Source organism: Lycium barbarum, chromosome 2 (genome assembly GCF_019175385.1).
Source record: "Lycium barbarum isolate Lr01 chromosome 2, ASM1917538v2, whole genome shotgun sequence".
NCBI lineage: Eukaryota > Viridiplantae > Streptophyta > Magnoliopsida > Solanales > Solanaceae > Lycium > Lycium barbarum.
In genome coordinates this window covers 12,292,195-12,298,194 of record NC_083338.1, presented here as the reverse complement: position 1 = coordinate 12,298,194, position 6,000 = coordinate 12,292,195, and positions in this window count along the sequence as shown.

Below are 6,000 nucleotides of genomic sequence, written 5' to 3'. Positions count from 1 at the left end.
TGGGTCTTGTAGTCAAGCTCCCTTCTGCCTTTGCACTCGAGGGCCAGTCTTTGTCCGGCCCGATGAAATATAGCGTACGACTCTATTATCTTTTGAAAGACCTACGCTCCATGGGAACCGTCTACCTAAGACTGTTCCTTAGCTCGTACGTCATAACACAAGGCTAGAATTCTAATCCTTCCAAAGTGGTATCTCATTGATGGCTCTGGCCGGCCCTCCGAAAGGAGGGGAAAACCATAAGCGTTTTAATTTTTGTCTAAACTCAACAATCAGTCACAAAATAATTGACTTACTAAGGTCATCTTAATCCATGTGAGTAGTAGGCTTGGGATAGTGACAGCAGCCCTACTTAATAAAACCACATGGCTTGCTGAACCATCATGAGGCATACATGAGCGGAAATATAACGTGAAGTGCATGATGAGCTTTTATAAAACATAGTAAGTCATAATATTAAACATAAATACTTGATTAAGTCATGAATGCGGACAATATCATAAATGAGCCAAACCGGCTAACTAACTCTGGAAGTCTAACATGACACTTGTCTTGTCTATGAAACCTCTAACATGAGTCTGAAAAGCACTTAACATACTTGCTAGGACAAGGCCCCCAGCATACCTTTAGATGCAAAACTAGATAAAGAAAGATAATACCTAAACCCCGAATGAGATGGGGCTCACCAATAAGCTGGTACGTGCAGATCCTAATGAGCAAAAGCGTCGTCCTGTAAATCCGTACCTGCATCATGAATGCAGGCCCCCGGGCAATAAAAGGGGACGTCAGCACATTGAATGTACTGGTATGTAAAGCAACTGAAAGAAACAACATAGGACATGGAATAACATGATAAGAACTGAAACTGAAAACCTGGACATGAACATGAGCATGAGCATGAGTACACATATGTATATATATAACATAAGTAACATGATAAGTAGGGAGAGCATTTCATAAACCGACACATGATATCACCACGTGGATACGTGGAGTTTGGTACCTCGCCGGACTAGCAGAGCCCCTATACCTTGCCAGGGTATAAGGTGGTAACGTGCCTGATGGATCCATTCAGTGTAAAATTAAGGTATCGTCCTAACTGGGCAGAGCGATCCTTGTCCTATGGTGGCTACATAGTTTCAGGCTATCTGAGCCTTCTCGGTAATTCGTGCAACTCCCAAAAACATGAACATAATATAGTTGGCTAAGAAGCCCATGATTTTCGTGAATTAACTTGTACTTGTCTTGTAATCATGATTTCACGAAATAACTTGTAAACATGGTTTCATGAAATAACTTGTAAACATGGTTTCATGAAATAACTTGTAAATATGATTTCATGAAATAACTTGTATTTAGTACGTATGTATCTTGTATCATAGCATGAAAGTAACTATATAATATAGTTGCATGAAAACTTGTAGACATATAGGATATTCATGAAATAATCATTCTTAGTCAAAAACATGCATGCAAGAACCCATGGAATACAAAATATGGGTTTTCATGGATTACGGACAGATTCTCAATAATCATAATGAGTATCAAGAACACAATGATAGAATAATAACAATTCAAACATAATATAATCATAGACATGGACCTAGAGTTATCATGAGCATAGTATAGAATAGAAACCCTAGTTTTGTAAAGTTTCATACTTTATGGATTAGGAGGCGTGGGGAAGAAAAATGATGTTCCCACACGTAGATAGTAACTCTACATACCTTAGTCGCTCCAAAACTTGAATTAAAGACTTGAGCTTTGAAGAAGATTTCCAAAATCTTGAATTCTTGAACCTTGAGATGGGTTTTCTTGAAAACCCTAATTTTAGAATGATAATTTCTTGTTTAGATTACAAGGATAGGTATTAGAATTGAGTTGGAATAATTAGGGTAGGCTTACCTTAGTGTTCTTGATGATGGAAGAGGGTAGGAAGTCGTTCTAGGGCTTGAAGGAATGAAAAATAATGACTTGAACTGGTATGGACGAATATATACTGTCCTGGGAAATTGCAGTTTACGTCCAGCACAGTGCTGGCCGTATTTTCAATTTACGGGTCGTAAACTGAAATACGGTCCGTATTTTGCAATACGGACTGCACTGCGTCTCTTCAGTAAAATGGCCATAACTTTTTACACAGATGCCGTTTGACCCCCATAATATACCGTTGGAAAGGTATTTCAAAGCTCTACAACTTTCGTTTCGAAATATGGTCCGTATTTAACCATGTGACATCAAAATGCCAAATTCCAGAATGTTCAGAAATTCTTGGTTTCAGTTTACGATTTGAAATACGGGTCGTATAGTGAAATACGGTCTGTATTTAACCATATGACATTCAACTGCCAAATTCCAGAATGCTCAGAAATCCTTGGTACCAGTTTACGACTTGGTTTACGGCCCGTAAACTGAAATACGTCCACTGTTCATGGGCGTAAACCACTATCTCACAACTGAACAGGAAAATTCCAATTCTCACATTCTTTACTGATTTTCCAAGTCTAGGATCATGGTTAAAGCTTACGTTAAAAGTACGAGGTGTTACACCAGCACCCATTGAACTCAGTCACGGAGTGTATAGCTGTATAGAAAATATAAAGAAAACAGATATAAATAGTTAATAGAGCACCCATGAAGTGATAATTTTACTTCTCTATTATTATCAAGCACCCCCGAACTCAAAATCCTGGATCCGTCACTGATTAGGGAACAGAAATACACCATTTTCCTTTTTTCAGCTTGTTTGATTTAAGAGAAAACGACAAAAAGGGTCCCTTATCCATGGTTAGTAGGTTCAAAGTAGTCCCTTAAGTATCAATTAAGCAAGTTTGGTCCTTTAAGTTTGTCAAAAGTGAGCACATTTGGTCTCAATTAGATATTTTACCAAATTCTTATTTTTAAATTTAATCGGAACCGTAAAATAGAAAATATTTAATGTGAACTCACATTTGGAAGCATAGATTTTGTAGTTTACATTATTTTTGATTTATTTCAAGAGTCTGGTGCAACTTTTGAGGTCCAGTTTCTGTTATTTTTAGTCCTTTTTTTTTTGTCTATAAAGTTTTTTATGTTGCGATTTCTAGAAGTTTGACGGAAATTTCCAATGTTGTTGATTCAATTTCTTTTCACTATTCTGGTTAAAGTTAGCAATTAGAGTTTGTTAAATATTTGACGAAGATTAAAATTGATCACTTTTGCAACCTTAAAGGACCAAAGCTGCTCATTTAATATTTAAGCGACTATTATGAACCTATTACCCAAGACGGGAGATCATTTTTATCATTTACTCTTTGATTTCACGACATACAAACAACGTCAGAAAGGAAAAAAGAAGTCATTAAGAAAAAAAAAGCAGAAATTGATCCAGGATTTTGTGTTAGTAGAAATGCGACTACCACTACGATTTCTATTCTTTATAGCGATATGATGAATTAGTGGTTAATTACGCAGAAAATCACAACTTATAGTATACTTATAAATAAATTATCAAACTAATTTTTCTAATTATGAAATCATTCAATTTACTAAACATCCTTTTTGAAGGAGATCTTCATACAGTTTGGCATACACTTTGTATTTTTAATGTCTCTAAAGACTGTTGAACGAGAACTGTTGCTCATGAATATTTCTGTGATAGGAATCAATCCCAAGCTAGCAAGAATAACCATAAAGCCTTACATGTTTAACTTCTATATATTTTTTTTCCTATGCCAACTAATTAAAAATTAAAGTCAATCATTGGATACCTGATCTGTGGAAAAATCTAGAAATTGATAACCACCCCTCCCCCCGGCCCCCCACCTCATGCATAATTAATATTTTAAAGGTGTCTTTTTGCTTTTAGTTTGGTGTTCGGTATCCAGTTTGGCACCGATAAATTCGGATTCGCGTCAGGAAGTCATATTTTGAAGGTAAAGTATGCTATACCAAAAGTGATTTTATTTCTATAATTCAAACCCGAGAACTTTAATTAACGATGAAGAGATACTTAGTGGTCGCCACGACCTTTGAGGTCATCTTGGAACCCAGTTCCATCATTTGAGTGTATATGTTTGGTGTTATCTTAGCTGTAACCTTGTGTTTGTCGCATGATATTTTGCTCAAATTCATATTCAAATCAATTGTGGAACCGAGGTTTGAATTGCTGGCGCTATCAGTTAACATCAACAGACAATTTTGGTCCCCATGTATATAGTATATTAAATGTATACACACGACAATTTTGTATGTATTTTAAGCAAATGGATCATGTTTCATTTTATTGTTACCAGAAACTTGCTTTTTTTTTTCTTTTTTTTTTTTGGGGGAAAATATTTAGTGTTTAACCTAAATTCGATTGTTAGGTCAATCAGTTAAATTATTAAGATTGAGGTCAGGAGCAGTGTGATTTGTCCAAATTCATTTAATTCTTTTTTAATATGTTTGCAATAACATATATAGTAGAAATAGCAAAATACACAATCAGATTGAAATAACTGAAAGAGGAAAAGGCAAAGAGATTATTATTGAGTATTCCAATCTGGTTGATGAAGAACACCTGATAAACAATGACGAATAGAAAAATAATTGAGTATTCCTCCATTATTTGTCATGTCTATTTCCATTAGTCCTATTATTGATTTTTTTATGTCTGACCATCTATCGTCATAAATTACTATTAAAACTTTAGTTCCTTAGTTCTTTCTAGTTAATCCTTTTAATCCTACTACTATTAATCCCATATGCATTAAACTTCTTCCAGTATTTTTTATTTGTTTTACAGCCGCTGGGTCTATTAAACTTATTGTAGTAACTTTAGTTCCTATGGCTGATAATTGTTCTTCTCTATAATATCTATATAATTGTGCTGTACTTGAGAACTGTCCTATATTGTATAAAGGTTTTGGATAATAGTTTTAATTGGCTTTGTTGGAAAATTTGTATATCTCTATCGATATCTATTACCTCACTTAGTTGTTGATTGTTTTCTTCTGGTCTTCTCCAATTTAAAATTCTTGATAAAAGATTATTACCTATTCTATTGTCTGAAAAACTTACTCTGGGTCTCTTTTGTCCTTGCCTTTCTGGTCCTCCTTCGTTTCTTGGTCTAGCTGAAAGAAAGTCTATTTTTGTGATTTTCTAATTACTTTAACTTATATATATATAATAGTTAGTATATCCAATGGGAACAATGATGGGTAGATGGGAGAATTTATAGGATAAACTAAACAGTAATTGTTCTCGTGATTATCGCATGTTACAACCGTTCTTGGATGTGTTGTTGGTCTTGAAGTTAATTATCATTCGGTCCATATTTGTTACATGTCTATTCAAATAGTCTTTGCTTGTACATTTTAACCAATACATTTACTACTTTAGCTTATATTAAATTTCTTGATGTGATTTTCTTTATAATCTAGGTCTGCTCTTTCTATTCCACTAGAAAAAGGAAAACTGAAAAAGAAAAAGAATAAAAAAATCCAACTAAAGGACGAATTAATACGGCCAGTTACTATGTCTTGTTAATATCTCTTACTTAAGTTCATCTTGTGCTATATTGCATTAGGTTTAGAAAATGGAATCTTCATGAAGCTTTCATTTTCATGATGTAGATCCATCACCATCAAGCCAGCTAGATCCAAGATCTTGTTTCCAGACAAAATTTAGTTTAGATTACATAATAAATGTTTTTTTAGGAGAATATTAAAATTATTTTAAAGAAGAAAAAAAAAACCCCCGTATAGCTGTTTTAAGATCTGGCATAATAAATGTCTTTTTAGGAGAATATTAAAATTATTTTAAAGAAGAAAAAAAAACAGTATAGCTGTTTTAAGATCTGATTCTTTAATACAATTGATCTGTTTAAAACTATAGTGTATAATCGTGTATTCTTAATTAAATATTATAATTCCTTCCATTTCAATTTGCATAACATAGTTGATTAATTGTGCGGAGAAACATTAGAACTTTTATAATTTGTGGTCTTAAAACTTGACATAAGTTTGTGTGATTGTAAGATCT